This window comes from Propithecus coquereli, unplaced genomic scaffold, assembly GCF_000956105.1.
Source record: "Propithecus coquereli isolate 6110/MARCELLA unplaced genomic scaffold, Pcoq_1.0 Scaffold206, whole genome shotgun sequence".
Taxonomy (NCBI): Eukaryota; Metazoa; Chordata; class Mammalia; order Primates; family Indriidae; genus Propithecus; species Propithecus coquereli.
Window position 1 is genome coordinate 2,120,820 of NW_012145634.1, and position 15,615 is coordinate 2,136,434.

The 15,615-nt window shown below is 35.9% G+C and overlaps 1 protein-coding gene and 1 pseudogene across 2 annotated transcripts in view; one reads left to right on the forward strand and one right to left on the reverse strand.

The window, feature by feature from the left end:
* TTC28 (tetratricopeptide repeat domain 28) overlaps window positions 1-15,615 on the forward strand; it is a 690,486-nt gene that overhangs the window by 124,638 nt on the left and 550,233 nt on the right. The window lies entirely within an intron of this gene.
* Window positions 8,452-9,030, reverse strand: LOC105810155 (annotated as a pseudogene). Its single transcript, XR_001137484.1, has one exon. The product of XR_001137484.1 is annotated as a 60S ribosomal protein L23 pseudogene (transcript).

A 15,615-nucleotide genomic window follows, 5' to 3' on the forward strand; every position in this document is an offset into this window, starting at 1 on the left:
TTTTGGTAGAGACGGGGTCTTGCTCTTGCTCAGGCTGGTCTCGAACTCCTGAGCTCAGAACGATCCGCCCGCCTCGGCCTCCCAGAATGCTAGGATTATAGGCGTGAGCCACCGCGGCCGGCCTAGTTTCTTTACCCATTCATCCGTTGATGGACACTTAAGTTGATTCCAAATGTTGGCTATTGTGAATAGTGCTACAATAAACATGGGAATGCAGATATCTTTTCGATAGACGGATTTCCCCTCCTTTGCATACGTACCCAGCAGTGGGGTCGTATGGTAGTTCTATTTGCGGCTTTTTGAGGAACCTCCATGCTGTTCTCTATAGAGGATACACTAATTTACCTTCCCACCAACAGTGTATGAGGGTTCCCCTTTCTCCACATCCTTGCCAGCATTTGTTATTGCATGTCTTTTTGTTAAGAGCCTTTCTAACTTGGATGAGATGATATCCATTGTAGTTTTGATTTGCACTTCTCTGATGATTAATGATGTGTTGAGTGTTTATTCATATACCCGTTGGCCATTTGTATGCCTTCTTTTGAGAAATGCCTATTCAGATCCTTTGCCCATTTTTAAATCAGATTATTTGATTTTTTTCCTATTGAGTTCTTGGAGCTCCTTATATATTCTAATTATTAATCCCTTGTCAGATAGATAGTTTGCAAATATTTTCTCCCATTCTGTGGGTTGTTTCTTTCCTTTGTTGATTGTCTCCCTTGATGTGCAGACTTTTCAGCTTGATATGATCCCATTTGTCCAATTTTGCTTTGGTTGCCTGGGCTTTGGGGGTATTACTTAAGACGTCCTTGCCCAGACCAATGTGCTAAAGCAGGGTTGGGGGATCTTTTCATGTTGGAAAGCTGCATTAATTTAGCTATAATCAAATAAGGCTGCATTTAAGAAACTTCAACTAGATATACTGAAAAATATACATTATTTTGTAAAAATCTAACTACTACATACTTAATAATTTCAAAAAGTCAACACAATTTGTTAATTTTAAAGTTAACTAATCTTTTAATCACTTTGTTGTGTCTGCTCTTTGTTGGAAAGCTTTTGAATATGTGGTTGCAGCATGGAGGTCCACAGTTTCAGTTGATCCTCTAGATGGGTATCAGTATTTGTGACCTTAAGGGCATCTTGATTTGGGTTAGGTAGGAGAATGTGGATTCACAGCAATAAGTGGTTGAAAAGCAGAAAGCATTTTTCAGGCATGTTGCTGAAGGCATGGGTATTCTGCATTTTTCCATGTTTCAGTTGGATCCTTCTTAGCATCAAACAAGACTTTAAAATGTCATCTACGGGGAGAGCTCAATCAATTCCATCTGTAGTTCCTTCGGTGCCTTGATGATATCAACTAGGTGAGGCTGAAATGCTAATTTGAGTGTGATGTCATGATTCTCAAAGTCAGTGAATCTTTCCTTGTATTCTACAATTAATAGGTCTGTAACAATTGCATATTCTTCAGATGTTTTGCATATATCATCCTGCTCATCAATGACCTTTGCTAACTGGGGAAAATGTTCATTTGAAATTTCATTTTGAAGAATTGTTTTGAAAAAAGATAGCTTTTTTTGAAATACTTGGATTTTTTGCCACATGTCATATATATACTTAGTTTTACCTTGCAAAGAAATATTCAAGTTGTTTTGATTTGACATGATATCACACAGAAATGCTGCATTCCTATAGAAATATTCTTTCAATAAGTCACATTGCTAATTCTCTGCTTCATAAAATTTAACTATCTGTTCTCACAGAGATAAAATTTTGGCTAATACCTATCCCTGAGATAGCCAACACACTTTAGAATGATCCTGCAAATCCACACTGAATACCTCATGTTAAAGTTCAACTTTAGCATGTTACAAAAGTGATGTCATTTTGTATTTGCTTGAATGTAGTTAACAATACTTATAACTTACTGCAAGGTGTCCCTTAAAACGGTAGCTTCAGCACAGGGATTTTGCTGTTGCGAGATACAGTGAAAAGAAATGAGAGCATCTGGATCTCTTAATACTTCCTTTTATCTGTGCAATAAACCCTTCATGTTTTCCTGTCATGGAAGGTGCACTATCTGTACATATGCTCGCTAAATTTACCAAATTCAGTCCAACTTCACAACATTTATCTTAAAAGTTGTTGAAGATATCTATTCCCCATGTTCTGTTCTCAGGAGTGCCCGAAGCAAGTAACTCTTTGTAGCAAAGAAAATCTTTTGTTTGACCCGAATGAAGTATAAAACCTGCACTGAGTAATATCAGTTGATTCATCCAAAGTCATTGAATAATATATATTTTCCTTTTGAAGTATCGCATGCAGTTGTTCTGTTAAGTTGAAGGCTGATTCGTGCTGCTGATCAATTATGGTTCTCCTTGAAAGAGGCAGTTGTTTGTACTTGAAACGTTATCAGGGTCTAAGCATCCTACAGCTTTGACAATTCATTCTTTCACAATTTCTGCATCACTGGACGGCTTCCTCTTTTTCCTGAATACATAAGCTACTTTGTGAGTTGCTTCAGTGGCATTATTTCCAGGTCTTATTGCTGCTTGAAAGAATTGTCTTTGCTTTTGCTTTTCATCTTTTAATTTCTGCAATACAACCTCTCATGCCTCTTCCTGTAATTTAAAATATTTGTGGTCCTTATGAGTATTATAATGCTGATGAGCACTGAATTTCTTTAATGTTGATATTGCAGTATCACAAAACAAGCAAATCATCTTTAGCAGAAACAAGATAATACTGCAGTTCCCAATCCTCATTAAAAAATCTGTTTTCTTCCTTTAGTGTTCTTTTGGTCTTCTTTGACATGATGGGCTGTTAAACAGACAGAATTAAAAAGTACTGTCTAGCTGTGCAACTATTTGCAAATTCCACTTCAAACAGAAACACAGTGCACCATTGTCAAAAGCTGATAACAGAGTGGTATACTGGACCCCCTTAAACTCTCGCCTACCAGCCTCGTGTGGTAGTGGCGCCAGTCAGACGGGGGAAGTTAGTACGAAATCATGAACGTAACAGCCACCAATTTAGCCCTTCTGGCTTACTAATGTTCTAATTGTGCCAATCTGGGAGGATTATTTGGTTGAAATTTATTTTATTCTTTGGTATTTTAAATATGTTCATTTTAAAAATAAAATAAAATATAAAAGACAAACAAAAATGTATTAATAAAAAAGGATTCGTTCAGTAAAATTTGGATTCAGTCAAAAGGCTACACTTAAGGACCTAGAAGGCCGCATCCTTAAGGCTGCAGTTCCTCGCCCCTGTCCTAAAGCATTTCCCCAATGTTTTCTTTTAGTAGTTTCATAGTCTCAGGTCTTAGATTTAAGTTTTTAATCCATTTTGATTCAATTTTTGTATATAGTGAGAGAAAAGGATCTAGTTTCATTCTTCTGTATGTGGATATCCAGTTTTCCTAACATCCTTTATTGAAGAGACTGTCCTTTCCCCACTGTATGTTTGTGGCACTTTTGTTGAAGATAAGTTCACTGTAAATGTGTGGATTTATTTCTGGGTACTCTAGTTCGTTCTATTGGTCTATGTGTCTGTTTTTATAATAACAGCACAGTTTAGTTATAGATCATTTTAAAGATACATTGAACATAAAGAAAAATCACAATTTAACCCCTTAGCAATAAGCCCAGTGAACATTTTTTTCCATCTAATATGTTCTAAACAGTTTTTCATGGGTACAGAAACTTTTGAAAATACAATTTGGAATAATGAAATACCGTTTCGATATATATGGAGATAGCATAATTTTATTATGACTTATTTATCTACTTTTCCATTAGGGGACATGATGATTGCTTCTGATTTTCAATGTTAAAGTGATACTTGCATGAATCTTTGCCGATGATTACTTCTTAGTATAAATTTTCAGAATTGGAATTACATGGTTAAGGAGTGTAATGATTTTTATGGCCAATGATGTGTAATTCCAAATTGCCTCCAAAAATATATAAATGAATTTATATTTTCATCAGCAACATATGAGAGTGCTTATTTCCCCATGCATTTGCCAAGGCTGGAATTCATCTTTTTTTTTTTTTTCTGAGACAGGGTCTCACTCTGTTGCCTGGACTTGAGTGTAGTGTGGCATTGTTGTAGCCCACTGCAATCTCAAACTCCTGGGCTCAAGTGATCCTCCTGCCTCAGCCTCCCGCGTAGCTGGGGACAAGAGGTGCATGCCATCACATCTGGCTAATGTTTTCTATTTTTTGTAGAGATGGGGTCTCACTATGTTGCCCAGGCTGGCCTCGAATTCCTAGGGACAAGTGATCCTCCCACCTCAGCCTTCCAAAGTACTAGGATTACAAGTGTGAGCTATTGCATCTGGCCTGGAATTTATAATTTTTAAGAAACTTCATGTTTTTATGAAACTAAGAGTAGTTTGTCAGTTTGTATTTCTTTGATTTGTAGGAAGGGTGACATTTTGCATATATATTTATTGGATACCGTTAGTTTTGGGGGGATATATTATCTACTCATGTTTATTTATCACCCCTCAAAAAATGACTTTTTAAAATTTCAAACACTCTATTAAAAATAGTTTTTAATAGATGAACTTTGATAAAATTGTGGATTATTCAGAATTTGCCTTTTCATACTCTTCCTCCTCCAGATTTTCCTACTTAATACTATTTTGCCTTCATGTAAATTTGAAGGAGGCAGAGGAAAAGGGAGGGGAAGGAGGAATAGGGAGAAAAATATGAGATTATCAATGTGAAGCTCTTAGTACTGTGCTTTGCATTTATTAAATACTTTATAAAAAATCTTATTATTGACGCTGCTATTATTGTTATTACCATTAAAATTTACTTGTTTTCTATTGGATTTCTGTAGGACCCTACTTTTTAGGATTCTAGCTGTTTGGGTTCTAGAGTCAGGCAGATCTGGCTTTAATTTACTGCTTTACTACTTAAAAGTATAACTTTGAACAAATTTCAAATTTGCTATCTCTCTGAGCCTCAGTTTCTGCCTTTCTAAAATGGAAATAATACTTATCTCATGGGTTTATTGTCAGGGTTAAATGTGAGAATGAATGTACTATTTAGCTCAATGCTAGTACTTAGTAAACAGTCAATTGATGTTTATATTTTAAAGGATATTGTTGATTTAATGGGTTAAATCTCACCGACTGTGATTTTTTTATTGACAGTATCTTTCTGAAAATCATGGTTAAATTAAAGAAGTTACTTCAGTGGTGGGGATTTTAGACAGTGTCTCAGGAGGTAGGGAAAGCTGTTTGAGTAAGAAGCACATTTTGTTACTTCTTGATATTTGTCCTTTCTGTGCATGGTGGAGATGAAGAAGCCTATAGAAAGTTATTATATTTTTGAAAATGAAGAAGAGAATTCACTAATATAGACAAAAATTTCATATGAAAGTTCCACTATTCTTAAGCATGAAGCTCTCCCCTTAATAACTGCCACTATTGGGGTGCATTTTGAATGGTGAAAACATGATAAAAAATAACTTAATAGATTAATAGGAGGGGTCCAAAAAATTAGTAAATAATGCCATCATTGGCTTTTTCTTTTCCTAAAGCAAATCCTTTAGGGACATGACTTGCTAATGAAGATGGAAAGGCTGATTTATCTTATTCTAGGTTCTGGTATAATAGGTTATGATTAGTCTCCAGAGTTCCCTGCCACATAGTATTGCAAGCTTAAAGGTTTTTATTGATAATGTTTTTCAAAAGTCATAGGAAGACTACTATATAAATAATATTTGGCTAGTTAATGCTCCTCCTTCTGATACTCAACAGACTTCAGACTTTGGTAAATTATAAATAACTGAAACAAATGAAAAAAGACAGGGACAAGAGCATCACTTAGCTCATTACTTGTTAAATAATTATTAACATGGTCTTCATGGTAATTTGTGTTTTGTGACTTTCAATTAAGGGCAACCTGCAATTCTTGGTGATTTTGTTTGGCTTAAAAACTTACATTTTTATTTTGTTTTGTTCCTTAAATAAAAACCATTGTTGTTTTTTTTCTTATTTTATATAAATTGTTATGTAACTTAGGATAAATTGCTTAAGTGCTTCTCAGATATTTCTACAAAAATATCCCTAAGAACAGAGTTTATTACTGCCTTTTGGGAAGTTTGGCCAGAGCTGGCTATTGTGACTGGGAGAATTCTTTTCTAAACTTAGTAATTCATGTGAATTTTACATTTTACTTACTCTATAACATATTGGTATTTGTTTTAATAACATGATTCAGGTTACTTTTCAGTGAGCAAAACCGATACTGCAGGAAGATGTATCATGTTTTTTACTGTGGTTTGGGTTTCTTGTCTATCACTGCCTCTTTGCCAAGAGGTTCGCCTATCAGTTTGGGAATTACTGCCTTCGGGTATCGCTTTGCCTTTTGCATAAATCTCAAATGGTGGGCTGGCTAGAAGGTTATAGAGGATCTTTTGCAAAGGCTTGATCCAGGACTTATCTCGGATCACAGTGAAGCTATTTAATAGTTACCCTTTTTCTTGCCTTCTTTCTGAAAAGAATATGGCCATTTCAGAAAAAGGCTTGGTAGTGAATCGTAGTTGCATTATTTTTGCTAACTGTGTGCCCTTAATCCTTCTAAGGGCCTGTGTCCTTGTTTATAAAATTGAAGTAATGATGCAGTTGTTTCATCAGGCTATTTTGAGGATACATAACACAACATATGTAAAGGGCTGAGTGCATAGAAGGCTCTCAGATATTGATTTTCCCTCCTTATCCCCACTTCCCACGACTTCCCCTTGAAAGCCTGAGACAGCAGAACTAGAGCAACTTCTGACTGGTTAAGGTGCCTCAGGGGTGGATCCCCATGACTATCTAAGGTGAGTATTGGTGATCTTAGTCCGGCCCTGTTCCTGTGATGGTGGTAGCTGATTCAGGCAGGTGGAGGTTTTCTTTTAAAATAGCTCACACACTTTTTAGCAGTGAAGACAGAAAGAAGCAGAAGTATAGGATATAAATTTTGGAGATAGCATTGAAGGACTTGCTAACAAAATATGGTATAAGGAAAAGAAAGAAGGCAAAGATGACTTTGATGTTTCTGTCTTTAGTATCTGACAAGGGAAGGAGAGGGAGGAAATCAAGAGTTCTGTTTAAGAGACATTCAGTTTCAGATACCTCTAATAGACTCAAGGGGAGATATAAAATAGGCATATTTAAATCTGGAGCTCAGAGAAATCAGGGCTGGAAATAAAAATTAGGAATTATCAGCATCTAAATGACATTTAAAGCCATGGCATAGGATGAGATCTCTATTTCTCATGTGTAGTTTATGTGAAAGAAGAGGGCCTGTCATGGAACCCTAAGGAATTGCAACATTTAGGGAGTGAGCAGAAGAACCAACAGAGGAAACTAGGAGGAAGTTCAGTGCAATAGGAGCATAACCAGAAGAGTGTAGCGTCATTGAAGCTAAGAAAGAAGACTGTTTCAATAAAGGGTGACAGTCATCTGTGTCAAAGGCAAGTGAGAGGTTGAGTAAGATGATTTCAGAAAAGTGACTATTGCATTTGGCAATATGGAAGTATTGGCTTTGATAAGTGGTTTCAGTGGAATGGTGCTGCCAGACACTATATTTATATGAGTGGAAGAGTAAAGCGGGGAGGAAGTTTGAGGAAGTGGAGGGTTAACCAAGTTTGGGGTGGGGGACGGCATTTTTAGAGAGGTATACTTGGGAAGGGAAGAAGAGAAATGGGATGATATTTATTTTTATTTTTAATGTATTTTGTAGAGATGGGTTCTCCCTATGTTGCCCATGCTGGTCTAGAACTCCTGGTCTGAAGCAATCCTACTGCCTCAGCCTCCCAAAGTGCTGGGATTACAGGCATGAGCCACTGTGGCTGGCCGATATTTCATATTTTACATTACTTGGTATTGTTCCTGACTTATTCCAAACCTGTGAAAAGGAGGCATTGAAGGGCACATTTTCTATAGCTAAACTTCAAGTTAAAAGTCAACTATGTAGTATAGAACTTGAATTTCATTTTTAGCCTTGTTAGAACATGACAAACAATACCTTCTGCTAAAATCTTTTCTGGTCAAGTTATTAAGATTCTATTATTAACTAAGATATGATACTGATTTGTTATAATAAGCCTAACTGGATATTCAGTTCCTCTAGATTCTTACATATTTTCTGTCTGCTCGTATCAACCATTAAAAGAGGTTTTCAGCAATTATTGTGAATTTGTCTACTTTCCCGTTTTAGTCTTGTCAATCTTTGCATTATATATTTCGATATGTTGATGAGTTGTATTAGTCAGCTTTTGTTGTGTAACAAACAACCGCAGAAATCTCTGTGACATATACTACGTATAAGCATTTATTGTTTTGCCCATGGATTAGGTGTTGACCGAGGAGTTCTGCTTTAGGCTGAAGGTTCAGTTTAGTTCTGCTTTATGTGTCTTTGTTTTGCAGCCCCTGATGATGAGGCAAGACTATCTGAGACATTCTCTCTTTATGGTGTATCTGTGAGCATAAGACTTAATCCAAACTGTGCAAATACATTTAAGGTCTCTGCTCATGTCATGCTTGCTTTCTTTTTCTTTTGCAAGAAAATACTTTGTAATGTTTTTTAAAAATATACTGGAGAACCATGCAATGCTGCCAGCATTGGACGCAATCCTGGGCCACAAGTCTGCACACTCCTTTGCAACAGGTCCTGTAATGGCAGAACCTTTCATCTCGCCTTTATTATTTACTGTGACCCCTGCATTATCTTCAAAGTAGAGAAACACACCATCTTTTCTCTGGTATGACTTTCGTTGTCAAATTACCACTGCCGGATATACCTTTTTTCTGATCTCTGGTTTGCCTTTCTTAACTGTGGCCATCACCATGTCACCCACACCAACAGTGGGAAGTCTGTTCAGTCGTCCCTTGATCCCCTTCACAGAGATGATATACAGATTTTTGGCTCCTGCGTTGTCAGCACAGTTGATCATGGCTCCTACCAGAAGACCCAGGGAAATCTGGAATTTCACCCTGGAGGACCCACCACGTCCTTGCTTCAACATCTTGAATGCAGGAAAAGGACAGAAAAAGCCATGTCATGCTTTCATGTCATGTTACTTGCATTAGCTATTGCTCCTTAGCTATTGGCTAATGCAAGTAACATGGCCAAGCCCAACATTTAAGAGGGTGGGGAGAATACTTGAAGTAAGATGTGAAGGGAAAAGTATATTTGCTGAATAATAACCCAGTTTATCATGTGGGTAAATATAGATTTAGAATTCTGATATCCTCTTGCTGGATTAACTTTTAAAATTATTCTGAAGTAATTACTGTTATTGCTACTATTATTATTTTAAATTATTCCTATTATTGCTATTTATTACTATGAAATGTCTCTGTAGCTATGCCAGCCTTCTTTTCGTTCGTGTTTACATATTTTATCTTTTGGTATCCTTTTACTTTTGATCTTTCTGTGTTTTTAAGTGTCTTTTCTATAAATCACATACTGGGTTTGTTTCACTTTTTTTTTTCAATAAGAGCTTTATTGAGATATAATTCATGTACCATGAAATGTACCTCTTTAATGTATATAATTTAGTGGTTTTTAGTATATTCATAGGGTATTGCATGTATCACCACTATTTAATTCCAGAACATTTTTATCATTCCAAAAAGAAACTCTATACCCATTAGTGGTTCACTCCCCATTCTCCGTCTCCCCATTTCACCCTCCAGCCTCTGGAAACAACTAATATACTTTCTGTCAGTATGGATTTGCCTATTCTGGATATTTCATATAATAGAATCATACAATATCTTGTCTTTTGGGCCTGGCTTCTTTCACTTATGTTGTTTTTTAGGTTCATCCAAGCGATAGCCTGTATTAGTAGTTCATTCCTTTTTAGTGTTTTTTTCTTGCTATTGCTTCAATTCATTATTTTCTGTTGACCTGCTTTCTAGTTCATCAATAATCTGCTGTTAAACTCATCTATTTAGTACTAATTTCAGTAGTTTTTCAGTCCTTTCAGTTAATTAATTAATTAATTAATTAAGAGACAGAGTCTCTGTTGTCCAGGCTGGAGTACAGTGGTACAATCACAGCTCTCTGTAACCTCGAACTCCTGGGCTCAAGTGATCCTTCTACCTCAGCCTCCTGAGTATCTAGGACTATAGGTATGTGCTACCATGTCTGGCTATATTTCCATTTATATTTTTAATGTATTTTAATTCTCTGCTGTAATTTTCAATGTTTTCCATCTGTTTCTCAGTTTTCTTGAACATATTAATCATGGTACTATAAAAGTTCTGATTTACTAACTCTATTTTCTGAGTCACCTGAGATTCTCTCTTGTTTTTTCTCATGGTTGTCTGTCATGTAATTCTTTTTTGGCATACCTCATAGTAGACATTGTATATAAAAATTCTTGAGTCTACAGATAATGCTATTTTCTAGAGAAGTTCACTCTTTCCTCTGCTAGGTAGATAGAGTGGGAGTTTATCACTTTAATCCAGTTAAGGATTGAGTTAAGGGCTAGTGTGCGGAACTTTTGACCAAGAGCTCTGTGTTCTCCAGGCCTGCTTGCCCTGATGGGTTCTGAACTCTAATTCTTGTCTCCTCACCATTCGGAGACTGCTGAAAACTTTCTCCTGCTTTTCAAAGGCTTTATGCTCAGCCTCCTATCCTGCACAATTTGGCAAATGTCTTGAGGGGAAAGCTGGCTGTGTGTCAGGCTTCATTCTCTACCTCTCTCTCCTCTCTGGGATCTCAGCCCCTTAAGATTCTAATTTTGTTTTACTATCCCTAAGAGACAACCAAAGCTCTGCTTGTTTTTATGTTTTCCAGAAGCAGTCTTATATCTGGGGGAAAGCCTGGATGGATTCTCAGCCTTTTGACCTTGGCCCAGAATTAGCAATGCCCCAGGAGAAAGAGGGGCAGTGTAGTATCTGCTCACTTCTGTTTTCTCCTCTCTGGAATCTTGGCTTCTCTAATCCTAGGTGCTTAATCAGCTCTGTCTGATGCCATTAAACAGATTGTTTTAAGAAATATATTATTTGGATTTTTAGTGGGTATTTTAGTGAGTATTTTAATTTTTTTTTTTAGAAGGAATCTTGCTCTGTTGCCCAGGCTGGAGTGCAGTGGCATGATCATAGCTCACTATAACCTCTAACTCCTGGCTCTAGTGATCCTCCCTCTTCAGCCTCCCAGGAGACTGGGACTACAGGGGTGTGCCACCACACCTGGCTAATTTTTAAATTTTTTGTAGAGATGGGGTTTTGCTGTGTTGCCCCAGCTGGTCTTGAACTCCTGGCCCCAAGCAATCCTCTTGCCTTGGCTTCCCAAAGCACTGGGATTACAAGCATGAGCCTCTGTGCCCAGCCTTAATAGTCACTTTGAATGAGTTTGCATTTAGTATGTTATGAAGTATTGAAACAATGCTGGAGAAGTGAAGAGCTGAAAATATTTTCTCCCTACATCCCTAGCTAGAGTAGTTGGAATGTTGCTTTAGTAAGAATTCAGTAAATATTATACATTCAAGAAATTTGAATGACTCTGAAGTTTTTTTAACTGGGATGAATTGTGGGACTCTAGGTTAACCTAGAGTTAACCCCAATTCCGGCCATTGGGAACAGAAATTCTTGAAGTCTGATGGCTGAGACATTCTGTAGCTTAAGAATTTACAAATTTTCTTTTTCTTTCTTTTTTTTTTTTTGAGACAGAGTCTCACTTTGTTGCCCTGGCTAGAGTGAGTGCCGTGGCGTCAGCCTAGCTCACAGCAACCTCAGACTCCTGGGCTCAAGCAATCCTACTGCCTCAGCCTCCCAAGTAGCTGGGACTACAGGCATGCGCCACCATGCCCGGCTACTTTTTTCTGTATATTTTTAGCTGTCCAATTAATTTCTTTTTCTATTTTTAGTAGAGACGGGGTCTCGCTCTTGCTCAGGCTGGTCTCGAACTCCTGAGCTCAAACAATCTGCCCGCCTCGGCCTCCCAGAGAGCTAGGATTACAGGCGTGAGCCACCGCGCCCGGCCTACAAATTTTCTTACCATACAGATAGCCTTGCCATTGGCTTGTATACTGTACCTAACTGGAAGTTTACTGGTCATGATTCTGTCTTCCTAGGATCTACCTAGAGTTCTCTTTCTGCATTCGTTTTCTCGGAGGGGAGGATGAATATTACTTTATTATCTTTTGTGGAGCTTTTTATTTTTCTCTTTAGATTTCTAATTATGTTGGGTATGCCAAGTCGTTAATGATGCTCTACTTTGCCTATAGTTAGGCAAAAGCTGATTGGAATAAATTCTTCAGCTACTTATTTACATTTGGTCATTTTAATATTTACGACCTATCAATTTTTGCCTTAGGAAAGATAGTTTTATCTCCTGGTTTTAGGGGTCTGTTATCACTGGACAACAAATAGAATGACAGAATTTTAGAAGTGGAACATATTAAGGAGTCCAGTAAATACTGGGAGTCAAGTAGTAGTTTGCTGAGTAGTTTGAATTATATTTGTATTAAATGAATAGTTATCATGTATCTTTGATCTTAGCTAATAGATTTAGTCTTTACAAAGAAAAATGATTGAATTAAAAAAAGATTTATTCCTTACCTTTGGCTTTCAAAGAATGCTAGAAGATTTCTGCTTTTATCCTGTATGCTTTCACATTATAGAAACTGTATGGTATGGAGTACTACTCAGCCATAAAAAAGGATGTCTTTTGCAACAATTTGGATAGAACTGGAGACCATTATCCTAAGTGAAATGTCTAAAGAATGGAAAAACAAACACCACATGTACTAGCTATTAAACTGGAACTAACTGATGCACACATGTGCACAGAGAGAAGTAAAACTCAGTGGAAATCAAACAACCTACTTAATGGGTACAATGAACACTATTTGGGTGATGGGCACACTTACAGCCGTGACTCAAGCATTACAATAGCAATCCATGTAACCAAAAACATTTGTACCCATTAATACTTTGAAAAAATAAACCCAGAAACTATAATTTTGGTCTCAATTGCCTCTGCTATCTAACTAGTCCTTAGAGAACTTGAGCTTTATAACTGTATAGTAAGTCTCTTTCAATTTGGCCAGTTTGATGCAGAGGAAAGCTGGTGGGCTCTAGAGTCAGAAACACTTGGTTTGAAAACCTAACTCTGCTGCTTAGTAATTGTGCAACCCTGGGTAAGACAGTATTATGTCTGAGCCTCAAGTATAAAATAAGTTATAATGAGTATTATTTACTCACTACACAATAGTGAGTTATAGTGAATATTTTTCTTTATTTTTTATTTTTAATTGAAAAATGAAAATTATATGTATTTATTGTGTACAATATAATGTTTTGATATATGTATACATTGTGGAATGGCTAATCAAGCTGATTAATATATATCTGCTACCTCACATACTTATCATTTTTTTGTGGTGATGAGTATTGATAACACCTGAAAACCATTATATTACCTTGGCATGTGGCACTTATTTTACAATTGAATCATTGTTTTTTCAGAACCATTCTTGTGTTTTATATTTTTAGATAGATTTTATTTTTGAAATGCTTAAATAATTCTTAAGAAGCATCTTAGTGTCTATTAGACAATCTTATGTCTCAGAAAATTCATAGCATTACCATATTAGTTCACTATATATGTTAAAATATGAACAATAAAATCATCCCTTTTCCGAATCATAAATTCACTGAAATTTTCTTGTAAATAGAAATATGTTACTATCTATTTTTATTAAAAAGATCTATAAGTTTGTTATGTAATACTTATTTTGTAATTTATAAAATTTCAGATCCTACTGCATATACCATGTCTAGTGGCTAGCTGGATATCCTAGCCTCTTATGAGAAGGGCAAAATGAAGAGATACTGAGGCTTTTCAAAGAGAGTGCTGTACTCTATTGCATTGCCCAAAGATTAACTTTCTTGACATTTACCTTAAAACCCTGAACAGTTTGGCTAGAGAGCTCTGCTATTTGCTAAACTACCTTAGTAAACAGCGTTACCTGAAACAAGACCCCACCCGAAACATTTCAGCAATATCTTTTTATTTTAGTTTTCCTATACTTAACATGTGCGGTTTTGTATTATAGACCATTGGAAAAAAATAATTTGTGTATAGTGTTGCTTTTCCCTCCAGTTTTTCATTTGGTTTAAAAAATAATTAAGGTGGACCTTTAATACCTCTTTGAAAATAATTATCAAGATTTTTAACTATCTTAAAGGATCATGGAATCTACTATGTAGTAATTTTAAAATCTTTTAAGTAAAATGTTTAAATTAGAAAAATCAGAACATTACTAAAAGCTTTTCTTTGATAGGAAAACTGCTTTGATTTTTATTTCATGATCATTAATTAAAAATATCAGTTACATGAATTATGATTTACAGCTTACATAGTAATTTTCATCTGTCTTCATAATAAAAATTCACTCTGTAATCTCTTCCATAAAAAGACAGTAAACAGCACCTGCCAGAACACTGGAGCAATAAGAGCCATCAAGTATGTATTCACTTCACCATTCAAAACAACAGTGAAAGAGTTAATAATAGCTGAATACATTACAAGAGTACAAGAGTTTTTATTTATTAGGGGATAGGGAGGGTATGGTATATATGGGATGAAACATTAATAACCTCTCCATTCTGCAGGACTGACCTATTGCTTTGGAACTACTCTCTTAGCCCCACAGAGACTGTGAAACTGTGTTTTGGTGGTCTATAGGAGAGGTTCAACTTGGCAAATGTAGTGGTGAGTGATGTCATTGAATGCATACCATATGTATGGAGAGTCAGTGAATGCTGTGCACAGGGATATGTAAGTGTTGGAATGGAAAAATCATTTTTATGAAAATACAGAAAAGTAAAATAAGAATGTTCTGTCCTGAGCCTGATCAGATCACCAGTAGCTGCCAAGTACGAACACTCCCTGTAAGGTTTTCTCTTCTTAATTCTCCAGCTTCCGGCCTTTTTTTGGCTCTCAAAAGTAGTCCATTCGGAAGGCCTTATTCAGCATGTTCTTTCCATTGATATGATATGAACACCAAATGAAAGTTCCATTTTCTCCATTAGAGTAAAGCTGGGAGAGTATTTTAGTGTGCATGGTTTGCGACAGATGGAAATGATTAACTGATTTAGCTAACTTGCCAAATTGTTCTCTTTTTCCCACTAGAGCAGGGTTCTATCAAGGAGATTCATAGGGCTAATCATTGTTCCACTTATTAATATATCAGAAAGAGTATAATTGTTGTGTTTTAATTATTCTCATTACTATTATTTAAGACATTATGCTCTAATGCTACATTAATGTCAAATAAATAAAGCAATTGATTCCTATTAGGGACTTACAGCCTATAAGAATAGAAGAATACATGAAGATACAAAAATGTGAAATACCTAGTCATTTAACTCTTAAATTTTTATTAGCAAATCACAGCATCCTTAATAGAAGTACAATGTCATTTTTCTTAAGCTTGAATGGATGCCATATTAAAATCCAAACTATTTTGTATTTTATACAAAGGCCACCTCATATAACAGTATGATTTTAAAGTAATGTTTATAAACATAAAAGCAATATTAATCCATTATAGGACATTAGAACATATAGTAAATATAAATAATAAAATATA